Source organism: Macaca fascicularis, chromosome 9 (assembly GCF_037993035.2).
Source record: "Macaca fascicularis isolate 582-1 chromosome 9, T2T-MFA8v1.1".
In the NCBI taxonomy this organism is placed as follows: domain Eukaryota; kingdom Metazoa; phylum Chordata; class Mammalia; order Primates; family Cercopithecidae; genus Macaca; species Macaca fascicularis.
The window spans coordinates 98,160,793-98,180,491 of record NC_088383.1 but is presented as its reverse complement, the minus strand read 5'-3'; the positions used below and the strand labels follow the sequence as shown (position 1 = coordinate 98,180,491).

Below are 19,699 nucleotides of genomic sequence, written 5' to 3'. Positions count from 1 at the left end.
TTCTATTTAACGATATGTTTGTACCCATAACCTCACTCTCATCTTCCCACCACTCCCCTTCCTAGGGGGGACATTGTTCTATTCTCAGTGTCCATGAGATAAAGTTTTTCAGCTCCCACATTTGAGTGAGAACGTGCAGTATTTTGTCATTTTGTGCCTGGCTTACTGCATTTAATGTAATGGTCTCCAGTTCCAACTGCATTGCAAATTACATGATTTCATTCCTCTTTAATGGCTGAATAATATTCCATTGTGTGTATAAATAATATTTTCTTTATCCATTTGTTCACTGATGAGCACCTATGTTGATTTTATATTTTGCTATTATGAATAGTGGTGTGATGAACATGTGAGTGCAGGTATCCTTTTGATTTACTGATTTACTCATTTTTTTTCCTTTGGATAGATACCCACTAGTGTGATTGCTGGGTCTCATGAAAATTCTATTTTTAGTTTTTTGACAGCTTTCCATACTGTTTTCCATAATGACTATACTAATTTACATTCCTACCAACGGTGTGTAAGAGTTCCCTTTCCCCGCATCATTGCCAGCATTTGTTATTATTATTTTTTTAATAATAGCCATACTAACTGGGATTAGATGATATCTCGTTGTGATTTTTTGCATTTCCTTGGAGTTGAGTGATGTTGAGTATTTTTTTATATGCCTGTTGGTCACGTATACCAGAGCTCCTTTGTAGGTGACGAGATGCTTTTCCTTTGCCGTCTTTAACATTTTCTTTTTGTCACTGAATTTAGATAGTCTGATTATAATGTGCCATGGAGAAGACCTTTTTGCACTGTATCTGATTGGGGATTGCTGGACCTCCTGTATCTGGATGTCTAAATCTCTTACTAGACTTGGGAAGTTCTCATCTATTATTTCATTATATAGGTTTTCAAACCCTTTCAGTTTCTCTTTGTCTTTTGGGATACTGATAATTCATATATTTGGTCACCTTACAGTGTCCCATAGATCATGAAGACTTTGTTCATACTTTTTAATTATTATTTTTTCTTTATTTTTGTCTTATTGGGTTATTTCAAAAGACCTTTCTTCAAGTTCTGATGTTCTCTCTTCTGCTTGGTCTAGTCTATTGTTGAAACTTTTTGTATATTTTGTATTTCATTCAAATTCTTCAGTTTCAGAATTTCAGTCTGGTTATTTTTGTGATATCTATTTCTTTGGCACATTTCTCATTCATATCCTGAATTGTTTCTCTGATATCTGTGTATTGTTTGAATTGTATTGGATTTGGAATTCTCTTGTATCTTGCTGAGCTTCTTTAGTATTATATATATATACACACACACACACACACACACACACACATACACATGTATATGTGTGTGTGTGTGTGTGTGTGTGTGTATATATATATATATATATTTTTTTTTTTTTTTTTTTTTTTTTTTTTTTGAGATGAAGTCTCACTCTGTGGCCCAGGCTGGAGTGCAGTGGTGCAATCTCTGCTCACTGCAACCTCTGACTCCCAGGTTCAAGTGATTCTCCTTCCTCAGCCTCCCAAGCTGGGATTACAGGCATGTGCCACCATGCCTAGCTAATTTTTGTAATTTTAGTAGAGACGGGGATTCACCGTGTTGGCCAGGCTGGTCTCGAACTCCTGACCTCAGGTGATATGCCCACCTCGGCCTCCCAAAGTGCTGGGATTACAGGTGTGAGCCACCGTACTTAGTATCATAATTTTGAATTGTTTTTCCTGGGTTTCCTAGGTTTCTTTTTGATTGGGATCTGTTGCTGGGGAATTGTATTCCTTTGAAGGTATCATATTTCCTTGCTTTTACATGCTTCCTGTGTCCTTTCACTGATATCTGAGCATCTAGTATAATAGTCACTTCTTTCAGTTTTTGAATTTGCTTTTGTAGGGGAGGACTTTTTCCTGAAGATATATCAACAATATTGGTTGAGTAAGGCACTTTGGCTTTGATTCTGAATGTACATGGTAGTGTAGTCTCTGTAAAATTTATTTGGCTGTGATCAGTGATATATGTTATTTCCTTGATGGTTTAGGGTGGGGTTATCAGTGGAGGCTATCGTGATATTTTACTGGGAACATGGTTGCCATGTGGGCCAGTCTTCAGTCCCCAGTGGTGGCAGCAGTGGGTTGAGGATGTCTGAACTTGGGCCCCAGAACAACATACACTGGCACTGGTGTTAGTGGGACCAAGTAGGCTAATTCCTGGGCCCCCAGATAGCTTGCTCAGATGATGGTAGTTGCAGCAGTGGGCTAGGTGGGTGACTGGGTTCTCAAGTCCCTGGGCAACTGATGTGATCTAGACAATGGCAGTAGCCAACGGTGGGACAACCCCTTGGGTTCTGATAAGTGCACACTGATGTTGGCAGTGGCTGTGGTGCAGGGTTGCCACCTATAGCCCCAGACACACAGCTCTCAGGCTCTTTCATTCTCTATAACAGCAACCCCGCAGCACTGTACAGAGAGAGGAGAGACCCTGTTCTTTATGTGTGAGCCTAGGCACAGAGGCCATGCGTCCAGTGGGGGTGCAGTCACCACTCACGGCACCAGACAGGCAGCCCTCTGGTTTCCCTGCCCCAGCCTCTCTGGTAGTAGCATCAGTGGCTGTGCCTGCAGCAGTGTGTGGAGGGCAAGAAGGGGTTCCGCTCTCTACATGTAAGCCCAAGCACCAGTGGGAGGGTATCTTACTATCCACTTGTGAGGCCGAGTACAGAGTTTGTGGTGCTGCTAAGTGTAGGGTCACTTCTCACAGCCCCAAACAGGGGACTCTGGAAAGGACATGTTTTGGTTTCCTTTGTATCAGGGGCTGTCTTTTTGGCACATTGCACCATTCTTTCCCTGGGGAGTAGTACTCTCTGTGGGCTGGGGTGCTGCGGACCCTGTATTACCTTTGGGTCTAGCCAGTGCTATGTCACTGCAGCTCACTGGGTGGACACTGGGAAATATCACTGGGGGCTCCTGGGATATGGAGATACGGGGGCTGTGGTTCCCAGGATAGGACACAATTCCATGACTATAGTCTCACAATGGTGCCGCTTAGGTCTTGGGGACCTGAGAGACCCAGCGTGAGTTTCCTGTCTCATGAAATACCCTTGTGGGGTCTCCAAATCACCACCCATACTGGTGCCAGAGTTTGTATGGGTAGAGAAACTCTCTCATGTTTCAGATTGCCGCAGTTTGCAGGAGGGATGTGGACTGCTGAAGTTCTCTCATTTGCCCTTTCCCTGAAATGCCAAGGCCCTCTGGTCTCCTGGCCAATCTCAGCCAAGCTGGTCACTTGATTCCTGCTGCTTCTATGCCTCAGGTGTTTCCCATGACTTCTCTGTTGAATTCTAGTGTTCTCTCCTAGATGTTCTATTCGAGGTATAATTATCTATTCATAATTTTGGTTCTTCTTTCTAAAGAGGGTGGGTGTCTGATGTCTCTAGTCAGTCATCCTGAACCAGAATCCCCACCATATTTTAAATCCCTGCTTGTTGACCTGGTATTTGGCATCCCCAAATCACAATGTACAGCTGTAGTGTTTTGGAATGATAGAAGAAATGTATTTTCCTTGATTTTTCCTTATTCATACCCTTAGTCACAAAGGGAGTAATCATGTATATAGACCCAAAAGAAAATAATAGTACCTCAAAGATTGAGGTCAGAAAATTACACAAAGCACAGATAGAACACTTTCTCCAGCAAAACTGAGGTTGTTAAGTAGGTTATTCAGTCTTGGGAAAGGTTATTTATCATATTTTTTTTCCGCCTAGGGCAGGGAGGAAAAAGAAATTGTCCTTCCTAAAAAGTCTCTACCCTTTGATTAGGATGCACAGCTAAGCCTGCTCCAGTTGGAAACCCTTACTTTTGTGTCTTACTCAAGAGCTTCAAGTTCCTTTTCTATTTACAAGTTCCTCCTCCTCCGCTGCTCCTCCTCCTTCGCTGCTGCTGCTGCTGCTTCTTCTTCTTCTTCTTCTTCTTCTTCTTCTTCTTCTTCTTCTTCTTCTTCTTCTTCTTCTTCTTCTTTTGACAGTCTTGCTCTGTTGCCAAGGCTGGACTACAGTGGTAAGATCTTGGCTCACTGCAACCTCTGCCTACCGGGTTCAAGCAGTTCTCGTGCTTCACCCTCTTGAGTAGCTGGCACTACAGCTACCAGGCCCAGCTAATTTTTGTATTTTTAATAGATATGGAGTATTGCCATGTTGACCTGGCTGGTCTTGAACTCCTAGCCTTAAGGGATCTGCTCGCCTTGGGAAGTACTCCCAAAGTGCTGGGATTATAGGCACGAGCCACAGCACCTGGCTTCTATTTACAAGTTCTATTAGGTACTTATAGAAATATATGTTAGGTTTTTAAGAAATGCTGAAATAGGAAAGTAGAAATGCTGTGGGTTTGTTTTGATTTATTTTTTGGACTCAGTATTCAAGACAGGAATTTGGACAGGAATTTAAAAATCTTATGAACAAAGGTACTGGTTGGGGAGAAGCATAGAGAAAGGTTTTTACCACTGTGCTTTGAAATAGTTGAGATACTGATTCACACTTCAGAAATTTGTATGGCTAGTGCCTGTATATAATGTTACCACAGCATGCATCAGCTGATTTAGTAGCTGGGCTAGTGTGAGACTGCATGCAATGTGATTGCAAAATAGCAACTGAAAAAGAAAACCAACTTTCTCCTGGTGTTATTTCTATTATGAGAAAATGAAACTTACTAGAAAGAGTTCTGATTTCCCTGGTTGCTACAAATATATATGTGTCTTTTTCCTGGAATATAGGCCCTGTTCATATTTCCTAGGACAATAGGTTTCGTTTATATATAATATAGATTTGCTTCCTGTTTCTGGAATGGGTTACATCAACTACAGATGGTATAACACAATAATTCTCATATTGCAACTGGCCACCAGCCGTATCAGCATCACCTGGAAACTTGTTAGAAGTGCAAATTCTTAGGCCCCATTGTAGACTGATAAAATCAGAAATTCCAGTGTGGGACCCAGAAATCTAGGTGTTGATATGCCTTCCAGATAATTATAATGCATGCTAAAGTCTGAGAACCAAATAATATATTGAATGTAGGCAAAAATACTTTTACTTCTATAAAATGAAACTCTATGCTTTTTCCTTGAGATTTTTTGTAAAAATCGACCCTCTTGTTGTTTCGAGTCTATGTTTAACTGTAGTTTTGTCCACCTAGAAGAGGTGGTGACTAGTTCAATAGTATTCACACTTATTAGAGGAATACTTAGGTAGACAGTGGGTTCTCTTGATCACCACAATGGGCTATAATTTGGAAACAGTGTGTTCCCACCTATATAACATTCTCTTCTGTACTCATTCACAAATATATATGTTTAAAATGATCTTCCAAGTGAACTTCAAAAATATTGATATGGTTAATAAAATAGCTCCCCATTCTTTTTTCCTTTCCTTTCCTTTCCTTTCCTTTCCTTTCCTTTCCTTTCCTTTCCTTTCCTTTCCTTTCCTTTCCTTTCCTTTCTTCCTTTTTCTTTCTTTTCAGACAGAGTCTTGCTCTGTCACCCAGACTGGAGTGCGGTGGCACAATCAGAGCTCGCTGTAGCCTTCACCTCCCTCCCAGGCTCAAGTGATCTCCCATCTCAGTCTCCTGAGTAGCTGGGATCACAGGTGAGTACCACTACACCCAGGTAATTTTTTATTTCTTGTCGAGATAGGGTCTCAATATGTTCCCCAGGCTGCTCTCAAACTCCTGGGCTCAACTGATCTTCCTGCTTCAGCCTCCCAAAGTGCTAGGATTACAGGCATAAGCCACAGCACTTGGCCAGCTCCCCATTCTTATTCTTTTTCAAAAATTAATTACACACCGTTTCTTCTTGCTGTGGTTTGAATATGTTCCCCAAAGTTAATGTGTTTGGAAACTTGATCCCCAATGTGGCAGTTTTGGGAGGTGGGACCTAATGGGAGGTATTTGGGTTATAGGGGCGTTGTCCTCTTGAATAGATTAATGACATTATTGAGGGACTGAGTTCCATATAAAAGGATGACTTCAACCTTCTCTTGCTCACCCTCACCCCCTTTTTACCCTTCCATCATGGGATGACCAGTGAGAGGGCCCTGGCCACATGTGCCTCCTTGATTTTGAACTTTCCAGCTTCCAGAACCATGAGTCAATAAATGTCTGTTCATTATACATTACCCAATCTCCCAATCTACCAATCTGTGGTATTCTGTTACAGCAGAACAAAATGGACTAAGACATTTTTCAACATTAATTATTCAGACTGCAGTTGGGCAGTCTTTGAGTGGAAACTTGATGTGGGTAAATGACTTTACTTTTCCATAGTCCTATTCAGAAATAAGACTCCCCTAAATAAACTTCTGCTGGGACAATTTGTACCCTTATCTCTGTTAGAACACTAGGAGTGCTTGTTTCATTCATTCATTCACCATTCATTCATCAAGTCAATACTTACTGAGAATCTACTATGTGCTAGACACCATTCTAGGCACTTAAGATACATCAGTACACAAAGATCTCTGTCCTCATGGAGCTTATATTCTATTAGGAGAGAGATCGCAATAAGCTCAACTGCTATGGACTGAATTGACTTCCCCACTCCTTTCCCAAAATTCATCATCGAAACCCTAACCCTCGACATAACTTTGGAAATAGGGCCTGTGAGGAGGTAATTAAGGTTAAATGAGGTCTTAAGGGTGGGGCCCCTAATCTGATAACACTGATGTCTTCATACAAAGAAGAAAAAGAAGAGACCTCAGATCTCTCTCTCTCTCTCTCTCAGCGCACACAGAGGAAAGGCCATGTGAAGACAGAGAAAAGGCTGCCGTCTCCAGGCCGGGAAGAGAGGCCTCACCAGAAACCAAGTTGGACTTCTAGCATCTAGAACTGTGAGAAAATAGATTTCTTTTGCTTAAGCCACCTCGTCTGTGATTTTTCATTATGGCAGCCAATGCAGACTAATACAATAATAAATAAGTTAGACAATATGGGGTAAGTGAATGGGAAAAAAAGAGTAAGTGGGAGCAGTAAGAGGAATTACATATGGTTAGAGAAAAGGGGTCAGGATCTGACAGCTGCTGCTAAGTAATAGAGGTGGAAACTGTGTTAGTCTGTTCTCATACTGCTAGAAAGATATTACCCGAGACTGGGTAATTTATGAGGGAAAGAAGTTTAACTGACTCACAGTTCCCCATAGCTGGAGAGGGATTAGGAAACTTGCAATCATGGCAGAAGGCAAAGGGGAAGCAAGGCCGCTTCTTTACAAGGCGGCAGGAGGGAGTGAATGTAAGAAGGGGAAATGTCAGAGGCTTATAAAACCATCAGATCTCATGATAACTCACTCACTATCATAAGAATAGCATAGGGGAAACCACCCCCATGATCCAATTCTCCCACTAGTTCCAGCCCTTGACATGTGGGGATTATGGGGATTATAATTTGAGATGAGATTTGGGTGGGGACACAAAGCCAAACCGTATTAGAAACCTTTCTGTGCCTCAATTTCTTCATTTTTAAAATGGGAATTGTGCCCAGGTACAGTGGCTCATGTCTGTAATCTCAGCACTTTGAGAGGCAGAGGCAGGAGAATTGCTTGAGGCCAGGAGTTTGAAACCAGCCTGGGCAATATAGCAAGACCCTATCTCTACAAAATTTTTTTAAAAAATAGCCAAGCATGGTGTCATGAGCCTGTCCTTCTAGCTACCCAGGAGGATTGCTTTAGCCCAGAGTTCGAGGCTGCAGTGAACCAAGATTGCACCATTGTACTCCAGCCTGGGTGACAGAATGTGACTAGGTCTCTAAAAAAAGAAAAAGGAATTATGTTAGTACTTACCACATAGGGTTTTATGGAGATTAAGTGGACTACTATGTATAAAGCTCTGAGAACAGTGCTTGGCACATGGTAAATGCCAAATAAGTGTTAGTTATTACTACGTACTACTGCCACCACTACCTTTTACCATATTTGAATACCACTTACTTCTAAGACCAGAGGTCACGCTACTGAAAGTGGTCTGTTCTCTAATGTGGAGCTTTGACTATAGTATTATCAGGTATTGGTAACTGCAGCTGGGTTGCTATTTCGGATCCTCTTTTTCCTTTTATTCTCTTTGTTGGCCACAGTGAGAAACTGGGATGCTACTCCAGAAGAAGAAGAATTAGTGCCTCTGTACAAAGGGATCTTTGTGCTGCCAAAAGAGTAGAAAAGTTTATCCCAGAACCAAAATATTTCAGAATTGTGGAAAAGCAAGGTTTGGAAACCTACTCAAAAGAGAAGAAATATTGCTATCATGGAATCCCTGAATTAGTATATGCCTAGCTGCTATAACAAAGAAGTTCAAAAACATAAATGACACTGTAAAAGAAGTTTATTTCTTGTTCACATAACTGTCCAAGGCTGCTGTTCCTGGGCACCTGGCAGTTCTCTTCCATGCAATGATCCAAGGACACAGAGTTCTTCCATCCTGTGACTCTACCATCCCCGAGAGCCTGGAAATTGAGAGTAAAGAGGGTACACCTGATTCTTAACCATCTTCACCTGGAAATGACATACATCACATTCACTCATATTCCATTTGGAAGAACTAGTTCACAGCCCACCTGGGGAGAAGTGAAGGTTAGTTCATGTAGCTGTGAAATAGGAAGCCCGCTTCCTGGTGACAACTTCATATTAAAGGGGAAACACTAATTTGGAAGGATCATGAGTTGTTTCCACCACAGTATCCTACTCTGGCCCTAAATAACCATGTATACCCTTCTTCCCAAACATAGAACATAATCAGACCTTTCCCAGGGGAGCCAACCCACAGTCAAGGAATCATTGCACTCAGCTCATGGTCAGGGATTTCTGAGTAAAGCGCTGTCCTACCTAAAGGTGTGTATGTGACTCCTTGTGGTCTGGTGCTTAAAAAAAAAATCAAAAGGCTAGTTAAGACTAGATAACTCATGTGTATCATGGTATCATGTGTATTGTGGTAGGTTAACTATAATAAATACTTTCAATTGAAAAAAGAAATGGAAGAATCTCAGAGGTCAGGAATCTATAGCAATGATGAAATTCTGCTGGATAGACATTTTGAAGATCCCCTTCCCTGCTAATGGCAGAAGTTTCTTAATTAGACCCTGATTTTGCTATCTGATAAGAACTATCCAGCCATTGTTATTTTTTATTTTTTTTATTTTTTTTGAGACAGAATCTTGCTCTGTCACCCAGGCTGGAGGGCAGTGACACAATCTCAGCTCACTGCAACCTCTGCTTCCTGGGTTCAAGCTACTCTCCTGCCTCTACCTCCTGAGTAGCTGAGACTACAGGTGCGCACTACCATGCCCGGCTAATTTTTGTGTTTTTAGTAGAGGCAGGATTTTGTCATGTTGGCCAGGCTGGTCTTGAACTCCTGACCTCAAGTGATCTGCCTGCCTTGACCTCCCAAATTGCTGAGATTACAGGTGTCAGCCACCACACCTGGTCTGAGTCATTGCTGTTCATTCACCTGGCTCCATCCTCTGGGGAGGTTCTTTTTGACATTTAGTCTTTTATACTCATCCCTGCCACTAAGGGATAGGGGTTTTGTTTTTACTTTGTTTATCCCAGAACCTGCAGTATTCAAATGGAAACATTGTCAATAGTATACCTTAAAAGAGAGCATTTATTCAAAAATAGATTTTATTTAAAACATTTCTTCAAAGACAGTATTTATTCAAAACATTGCAAAGAATGCCTCAAATATTTTTCAATGTTTGATTCTGAGAATAAAAAATTAAAAAATAGTTTATCATGAAAACATTGGTGAGTAAAAGGGAGATGAAAAAGGTCATATAAAGGATGGTAAGGGTAGTTAGAGAAAATATGTGGAAATGTTTAAGTGTTATCTGCAAGTATATGACTTTCTGATATTTTTGAAATCAACAGGAGGGACAGCTCCACTTCTCTCATCAGCTGCTTCACCAGGTCCTTACAAACCAAGCTTCTAGGGTGTTTCAGTTTTCCATCAGACGCTGCACCCTCCTGTAGACTCCTTTTGTGCCTAGTAAAAGGATGCAGGCAGAGACTCTCCTTGCCCCCACCACTTACTCACTCAAGGCCAAGCACCACAGGCTAAAATTCCCCCACAATGTCAGGGAAGATAAGTATTATTATGAGATAAAAGCCCTGGTCCCTGTCTTTCTGGAGTTTGTAATCTGATTGCAAAATTAAATTTACATACATCTAAAGAGATGGAGAGAGGAAAGCCCTTCAAAACTGAAGAGCATATGGAATGGTTGGAGCTACTCCTGCTTTATTGGTAAATGAGACAATGGAAGGGGGTGTGTGTTCTCAACCGGAGCACAATAGCTCAATATTGTCATGCGAACTGCTATCAACTGGAGCACGATAGCATGGTATTGTAGTGTGAACTGCTATAGTTAGGCATGCGCCTTTTCATTTGCTACACTCTTGTTTATCACATTACTTGACAAACACTGGGAGTCCAATAAAGGTTTTTTGCACAGAAAGTAAATTCCCTAACAGTGATAGCAAAACAAAACAAACGAACTAGAGCAGAGTATGATAGACAGAGGACAGTGGTCAGAGCAATCTTCTGGAGGAGACTAATTTTTCAGAAATACTCTTTTGGGATGGATGCAATTATGGATGAGCAAAAAGAGTTGGAGGGCATTTTGTGTGTGTGTGAAGAGGGGGAGTGGATGGCTGGTGGTAGAGATTTTCCAGGGGAGACACCTGGAAATAAACATTAGTCAATGATGTACATTGATTAGTGTGGCTTTATACACAGTAGGAAGTTTGTGGAATGGACACTAAGGTGTTCACAAACATTCTGATCTAACCATCTTTGCTTCCAATTTTGTTTTGCTGCTTACTTTGTTTGACTATATTATATATACCTACCCCCTAGTCATGGACCAGTACCTGTCTGTGTCCTCTTAGGAACTGGGCCGCACAGAAGGTGGTGAGTGGCCAGTAACTGAGCATTACCATCTGAGCTCCGCCTCCTGTCAGATCAGTGGCGGCATTAGGTTCTCACAGGAGTGCAAACCCTATTGTGAACTGCCCATGTGAGGGATGTAGGTTGTGCACTCCTTATGAAAATCTAACTAATGCTTGATGAAACAGTTTTCCAGCTGTGTTTAACACCAGGCGAGGTAGTGGGAGGCGAAGGGAGAATGTACCCAGGAGACCCCTCCCCGCCTTCTAGTGTCTCAAGGAACCTTTTCCTGCTTCATTTCCTGTTTGCCTGAGAGCATGTTCAGGCAACGACTGGGGAGAGAGATTCTTCCTTTTGCTTTTTTTTTTGCTACACATTGATACCCTTAAATTTTTGGCATATGTTTTCTAATTATAAAAATAAAAATCTATATATTATAAACTCATCAATATAAACAAAATAAAAGTCTGAAGTTAAACTTCGATCATAATATCCTTTCATCACTCCCCACCCATGTTGTTTTGTAGCTGTGGTTTTCAATTCAATGATAAATCTTGGATATCTCTCCCAGTCAGTACTTATAATCTTGCTATTTTTTTCAAGGACAACATTTAATAGGCATATTTTAGTGTTTAATTAACCTATTTTTGCTGGACATTTAAGTTATGTTCAGATTATCACTATTACAAACAATGCTGAAATGAATATCACTGTACGTCCGTCTTTGTACAATTGTCTGGGTTTTTCAATATGATGCATTCCAGAAATTAGAATTTCCAGGTCAAAGAAATTGACCAGATGCTTCACACCATGTCTTAAATCCTGGCCCCATTTTTTGTCCAAAATGGTGTTGAGCTGCTATTTAATTCACACATGGCTACCATTTCCCACTTCCTTACTGAAGTACGGTGCTTATAGCCCAGATTTATGCTAGAAAATTCCTCTTTGCACTGTCAATTCTGTTACCTCTCTGGGAGCATGGGAAGGTCACTTTTTTTGTTTGTGGGTTTATATTTTCCTATTACTTTCTCAGGAAATGAATGGAGTTTTCTATCAATTGTTCTCTATCATCCCTTGTGGCTTGGCTCAAAGCCCTGCTCTCCAATCAAGGGTCATGACAAGAACTTTGTTCCTGCCAATACATTTGGAAATCTGGAATCCTTCCATAGATGCAAACCCCTTACACTCTTATCTTTCCCTATTTTCTGCCACCTGGTAGAAAACAAATCCCTGAATGCATCTCCAAAACTCTCTTCCAGCCCTAGGACCACCCAAGGCCTCCCTCACACTCTTCATTTATCTGCTAATTCATTCTCTCTCTCATTTTCTAGAGAATAGTCCTCTTTGGCTGAACTGGTTGGAAATTAAACTCTCAATAAGGTGAGAGAGTAGGAATAAGAGGATATACCATACTATGGGCAGGGAGGGTGGTGGAAAGGCCAGGGTTCATTTCAGCTTTAAAGCACTAGAGCTCCAAATGGACACAAAGCATCACATAGGAACTCATGATCAGTGCAGCTTAGAATGCTTCTCATCTCCCTTTAGGGGTTATTCTATTTCTATTAATGTAGTCAAGAATGGTGGCTGTTTTTCTGGGGGCAGATCATTTGGTACTAACTGGTCTTTCACAGAAGCCATTTTATCAAGTGTGTTATACATTAGCTATAAGCAATTGTTGGTAAAAACCTCTTATCATTCTGTATGTTGCCATTATATATATGTCTCTGTGTGTGTGTACATATGAAAGAAGACTATATATTCTTTTTATCAAAATATATTTAGACCATGTACATTCTTTTAATTATACTATATATAAAAGTAATTTTATATTCTATATTTTAAAATATAAATATATGTAAATAAAATTACTATAACACATATGTAAGTAGCATATATTTTGTGTTCTTCATTATTCCTTTTTTTAACCTAGAGTGAAGATTTTACATTTTTCACAATTCGATTATATTTTATGAGACTTCTTACTTTTCCAAAGCATAAAGAACTATTTGGAGCCTGTCTTTGTGATTTTATATTTTTGGTTAATATTCTAAACTCATATACCATTGCCAGGTCTTCCAGGTCTGAAGCAAAATACAGCAGCGTTTTAGTTGTGTAGCCCTGGGGAAATTGCTTAACCTCTCTTTGCCTCTGCTTCCTATCACAGATGTTTACTGTAAGGATTAAATCAGCTAAACCAAGAAAAGCCCCAAACTGCACGCTGTTAATACGTGTTACTGGACCCTTCTCCACACCTCCCTGCCGCACTAAAGCAGAGAGAATTATCTCCTCAATCATGTTTACAGACCTTCTGGGCACAATGACTCAACTCCTATCTATTCTTGCCACAGGTTTTATCTCTTGGAGTCAATCCAGCCATGGAGATCACTGGTCTTGTGACTTATTTTTTCTCTTTCAGTATGAAATCATTAGAACTGAGACAATGAAAACATTCCTGTTATTACTTCCTGAGAGAAAGAAACTGAGTAACATGTTTTGGTAGAAATTGTTCTTCTTTCTCTTGCTGTGACCCTCTTGTTGGTCCCACCAGGGTTCTTGGTCCTGAGCCTGATTTATACCAGGAGCATAATCTGATCAAAAAGAGGGAAACTGAAGAAAAGAGGCAGGATTATATGAGGGGTTCTCAAAATGGCAGTATATAATCCCTTACACCTCACATTTATGTAGCCCTCTGTGTTTCCAAGTTATTTTTGTAATATAGGTAAGTGAGCATGAGACACTTAAAAAAAAATACAAACAAAAACAAGAGAAGCATATTTACATAAGGAAAGAGTGCAGAGGGTTCCTTGTTTTCTTTTTTTTTTTCTTTTTTTTAAAAACAACAACAACAACGTAGAGTAAAAGTCACTAGATAAGTTCAAATATAGTAGTACTTTGTTTTCTTGGAAGATGATTGAAAGAAGGCACCTTACTGCCTCCAATCCAGTCATATCTCTAAACCCAATCATGACCAGCAGAGGTTGTTCTAAATTGTTTCCTCCAATATAGAGATAATTGCCAATAATTTTTCAGTGGTTGTTCTCTCTGTGTTCTCTGTATTTTTCTGAATGACTGAGGAAAAATTTAGGGAAGTTGAACTCAGAAAACATACTTTGTCCATCCAGCCATCCATTTATCTTTATGGATCCATCTTTATTCATTCATTAATTCACTCAGTATATATTGAATTTCAACCATGTGTCAGACACTGTTCCATGCCTCTAATGTTCTGCGTATAATGCAAGTAAAAATAAAGATAGCTTTATTTTTTGTAAAACTTTATTTACAAAAACAGGTGGCAGACTGGTTTAGGCCCATGAGCTGTAGTGTGTTTACCTTTGCTCTCTGGCCCTGTGAATTCTTCATGCTCACAGAGCATCTTGAAGAAATGAGGCCCAGTAAAATACCTGGTTTTATTTCTAATCTGCCTTCTTGCTATAAATGACCAATAGCTCAAGAATATCTCAATGAATACCCACATATGCTGTCTGTCTTTACATTGGCTAAGTCCTTTGACCAGATTATGAGTAATGTCCTGTCAGTTGTGGCTTTCTTCTTTCCCTAGCAGGCTCCTCACAGTTCCCCACTTCACAATATTTTTTTCAGCACAACACTTTTCAGGGTGTCAAAAATGTTCTTAACCATCAGCTCTGTTTCCTCAGAGCCTTTGTTGATGCTTTACAGAAGCCTAGGTAAATTGGGTTCCAGTCTCATGGTCTCCTGAGCTCCTGCTTCCCTGACACCGTGTTTATGCTGCTTGTGTTGATCCAGATGTGAAATTAACTTCCCAGTACCCCCAAAATAGTCACACATAGTGCCACAAATGCTTCCTCTTTCTCATCCAGCTCCCCCTACCTCTAACTCCATTTTTCCAGAGGACACCCAGCTCCTCCTCTCATCTTCCTCCTACAATGAGGGACAAAATGTTCCACTCTGACTCTAGAAAATGTATCAAGTTAATTTCTTTTATAAACAAAAAGAAAAATAAAAAAAGAATTCTTTATGCTTCCCTCCCCTCCACCAAAAGAGGAATTCTGATGTTAGCTGTTTAGTCTTCATTTCTGTGATAGGGCACAAGGTTGTAGCTAGTGTTTATAACTTCTTTCTTTTACCTGTCTTCAGAGTGACCAGACAACCTACAGAATGGGAGAAACATTTTGCAATCTATGCATCTGACAAAGGCCTAATATCCAGCATCTGTAAGGAACTTAAACAAATTTATAAGAGAAAACAACTCCATTAAAAAGTGGGCAAAGGACATGAACAAACACTTCTCAAAAGAAGACATACATGCAGACAACAATCAAATGAAAAAAGTTCAACATTACTGTTCATTAGAGAAATGCAAATTAAAACCACAATGAAATATCGTCTCACACCAGTCAGAATGGCTGTTAATAAAAAGTCAAAAAATAATAGATGCTAGGGAGGTTGTAGAGAAAAAGGAACACTTTTACACTGTTGGTGGGAGAGTAAATTAGTTTAGCCATTGTGGAAGACAGACAGTGTGGTGATTCCTCAAAGACTTAAACACAGAAATACCATTCAACCCAACATTCCCATTACCAGGTATGTACCCAGAGGAATATAAATCATTCTATTATAAAGACACATGCGCATATATGTTCCTTGCAGCACTATTCACAATAGAAAAGACATGGAATCAACCTAAATGCCCATCTATCATAGATTAGATAAAGAAAATGTGGTACACATACACTATAGAATACTACGCAGCGATAAAAAGGAATGTGATTATGTCTTTTGCAGGGATAAGGATGGAGCTGGAGGCCATTATCCTTAGCAAACTAACACAGGAATAAAAAACCAAATACCACATGTTCTCACTTATAAGTGGGAGCTAAATGATGAGAACACATGGACGCATAGAGGGGAACAATGCACATTGGAGCTACTGGAGGGCAGGCAGTGGGAGGAGGGAGAGGATCAGGAACAATAACTAATGGGTATTAGGCTTAATACCTGGGTGATGAAATAATCTGTACAACTAACCCCCATGACACACATTTACTTATGTAACAAACCTGAACATCGTGCACATGTGCCCCTGAACTTAAAACAAGTTTTTTTTTTTTTAAATTTTCTTTTTTAAGACAGAGTCTCACTCTGTGTGCCCAGGCTGGAGTGCAGTGGTGCAATTTTGGCTCACTGAAGCCTCAACCTACCGGGCACAAGTGATCCTCCCACTCCAACCTCTTGAGTAGCTGAGACTACAGGTGCATGCCAGTATATCTGGTTAGTTTTTGTGGGTTTTGTTTGTTTGTTTGTTTGTAGAGCCGGAGCTTCGATATGTTGCCCAGGCTGGTCTTGAACCCCTGAGGTTCAAATGATCTGCCTGCTTTGGCCTCCCAAACTGCTGGGATTAGAAGCGTAAGCCACTGCGCCCAGCCTATAACTTCCTTCTTTTACTACCTATTCCATATTACACTTGCCCTTGGCAAACACCGGTTCTTGTCATGACTCCTTATCTGGTAAGCTGTCCCAGACCTCATTCTTAAAGGGTCAGTGCCATTAGCAGTCCTCACTGCATTGAATTGTTTTCATTTTAATATTGATTTCAGGATATGGGAATACAAAGAGGCACCCCAGAAGACCTCCTGCAAGCCACCATACTCCTTACCCACACTGTGTGGTAGCAACCCCATTTTCCCTTCATAGCCAGGATAAATCACCCATTAGAACAATAATCACCTTTTCTAAACCTGTTGGTTAATTAGCATAGGGAGTACAAAGTGGCTGGGGACAGTTTTACCTTCCAGATTAATGGAGCCACAAATCAATGTAAATTCATCACTCTGGTCATCTCTCCTTCTAGGAACAATGAATATCCAGGTGAACCATTCAAAGCTCTTTCCACTGGGGGAATCTCCCATAACCACTGTCTTCAGAATCGTCCCTAAATGTGACAGGAATACTGCATTGGCCATTTTTGGGTAATGCCAGTGTATTGTGCAGAACCATCTATAAAGTGTACCAAATAGTCTCTTCCTCAGTCAACTGGTTACATGGAACTCCCCATGAGAAGACAGATGAGAGAGAAGGGGCAATGTAGTATGCGTAGGGGTCATGGGAATCTTGCTCATGTGACTTCTGCCTTCAGGACCTATGTAAGTCTAACTTCATTTACCACTTCCGTATGATGGAATGCTGCTGTGCACACTCAACTTTAAAGTTTGATAACATCCAATTCATAGCTCAGGTCTTGGGCCATTGTTAAACATTCAGTCTCTACTAGAGCCCCAAAGTAAGTCAACACTGTTCATCAAAAGAATAGTTATCTGCAGGGGTTGACATAGCTGTTCTCCAAGATCCTAAGGGTATCTTCTGTGATTTACCTGCTAAAGATGCCACAGAGCATCCCTATCCGTCACAGACACTTTGAGCACCATCAAATCTGTTGGGTCATATGATATGAGTAGCAGAGCAGCTTGCCTTTAGCTTACAGCTGTTGCATTCTCTTGCTCTGGGCTCTACTCAAAGCTGGGAGCCTTTGCGGTTATTCAGGAAGTGGGCTAGAGGAGCAGGCCCAAATGAGGTATATGTTGACCTCCAAAGAGGTCCACTAGCATTAGTGCCTCCTTTTCAGTGGTAGAAGAAAACAGATACAGAAACGTATCCTTCACATTGGAAAGGACATACCAACATGCTCCAGACAATGAACTTCTGGAAATCGCGATAAGGTGGCAGTCCTCTGAATTTATAAGGGGTTTATTTCCCTCCCACTTGTGTCTTGCCAACGTGTCCAGAATGCGTGCTATTTCCTGCTTACTTGGTCTAAATCAGCAAATACTATCAGTATCACATTGGACCACATGATGTATTGTGAAATGGAGAAGTATAAGTTTTTGCTGGTAAAAATCTTTGCAGTTCTGGAGAATTACATATCCCTAAAACAGGACAATGAAGGTGGATTTCTGGCCCTGACCGGTGGAAGCAAACTGCTTCACCTGATCTTTACCAACACAAATAGACAACATAACATTTGTCAAATATATTGTGGCACACCACATGCTAGGGAATGTGTCAATTATCTCCAAGAAAAAGACATTTAGAATAGTAGCTACATTGGAGTGACCACCTGATTCAGTTAATAATAATCCACAGCTATTTACCAAGATCCATCTGCACTTTGCACAGACATAACTGAACAATCCTTCAAAGAGGAAGAAATTGGAGTAAAGGTCACACAACTTATGTCTGACCAGAATTCAAAGCACTCTGTCTCCAAAGTCTAAGCCCACATACCCACAACTTAAGACCTTAGTGGCTCTGTAATCTCATCAAGTTGCCACCTACAAATCCGTACCTGCAGATTCATGGTTAAAAATTAGTCTCAATTTTTAGTAAAGAATAAAGTTTTTTAAAAAACCTCATCCTCCCCCAAATTTTAAATACAGCAAAGTATGGAGGGTCAGTTATAGGACATTAACCTTTGGTAAGGAAATTAATATTTTTGAAGCTACAATTGCATTGCTGTATTGCCAATGCATCACTTTACATTTCCCCAAAAGAGGAGCACGTAAGCTTCAGAAACTCCAGCCTCTCATGTACAAACTTTCATGTCATCTTAAAGGATTATATGGCTGACTTCAGAGAAAAGTAATGATTATGTCATCAAAGTTTTATTTGTCAAATACTTTGGAGCCTTTACACAATGTTGAAGAGAAGAATAAAATATTAATTAGAGCAAAAAAAAAAATCTTTGAAGATATACCTACATTACAAGTTTTATTTCTAGGGCATGATCCCAGTGAAATTACCATGGCTATAGAGCTTATCCTGGCTTAAAAAAATAGAAGTAAACCAACTTCTTAAAGAATTCTTTTTTTTTTTTTTTTTGAGATGGAGTCTCGCTCTGTTGCCAGGCTGGAGTGCAGCGGTGTGATCTTGGTTCACTGCAACCTCTGCTTCCTGGGTTCAAGCGATTCTCCTGCTTCAGCCTCCCGAGTAGCTGGGACTACAGGCATGTGCCACCTACTTTTTTTGTATTTTTTAGTAGAGAAGGGGTTTCACCGTGTTGACCAGGATGGTCTTGATCTTTTGACCTCAGGTGATCCAACTGCCTCGGCCTCCCAAAGTGCCGGGATTAGAGGTGTAAGCCACCATCCCTGACCCTAAGTATTTTTAAATAAAGTAAATCATTTAAAATATTTTTACATAAAGTAAATCATTGTAACTCCAAATGACAAAATAATATATGCAACCATTAAAAATGATTTCAAAAAATGCTGAATGACATATTTAGATTTCTATTATTGAGTGGGAATAAAAGTGGATAATGAAATAATATATATAGCATGAGCCCATCTTTGTGAAATTATGTATCAGAGGAAAACAAGTTTGAAAGTACATACCAAAATGGTAACTATATTGAACCTACATAGTAACTAGAATCCATTAATAATCAGCAAATAATTTGGATTCATAAAAAAATTACTGTCAGGAAAAATATTTTAAAATACACAATCAACTAACATCGATGGAGTGCAAGGTGCTATTCTAGGCACTTAACACATACTATCTTGTCCAAACTTTGAGATGTCCCTAGACAATATTAATTCTATTTTACAGATGAGAAATCTGACTCAAGAAGAAGTTAAAATTCTTACACTAGTTTGCACAGCCAGCAAATTATAGATGTTGTCTTGAACGTGGGCAGCCTGACCCCTGAGTCTGCACTCCTAACTACAATCCTAGACCTCCCATTTTCCTCTTCCAAAGGAGAGTGAATAAAGATCATGTGAAGGATCTCTCACACGCAGCTGACATTGAGTATTTGGG

The 19,699-nt window shown here is 40.2% G+C and overlaps 1 long non-coding RNA gene across 1 annotated transcript in view; it reads left to right on the top strand.

Annotated features, from left to right (window-relative positions):
* Positions 1-11,605, top strand: part of LOC123566833 (uncharacterized) — a 45,245-nt gene extending 33,640 nt beyond the window's left edge. Inside the window, exons 2-4 of the long non-coding RNA XR_006689481.3 lie at positions 5,502-5,626; positions 6,760-6,865; positions 8,100-11,605. This is a non-coding gene — a long non-coding RNA (uncharacterized lncRNA). The remainder of the gene's footprint in view (positions 1-5,501; positions 5,627-6,759; positions 6,866-8,099) is intronic.
* The last annotated feature ends 8,094 nt before the right edge of the window (positions 11,606-19,699 follow it).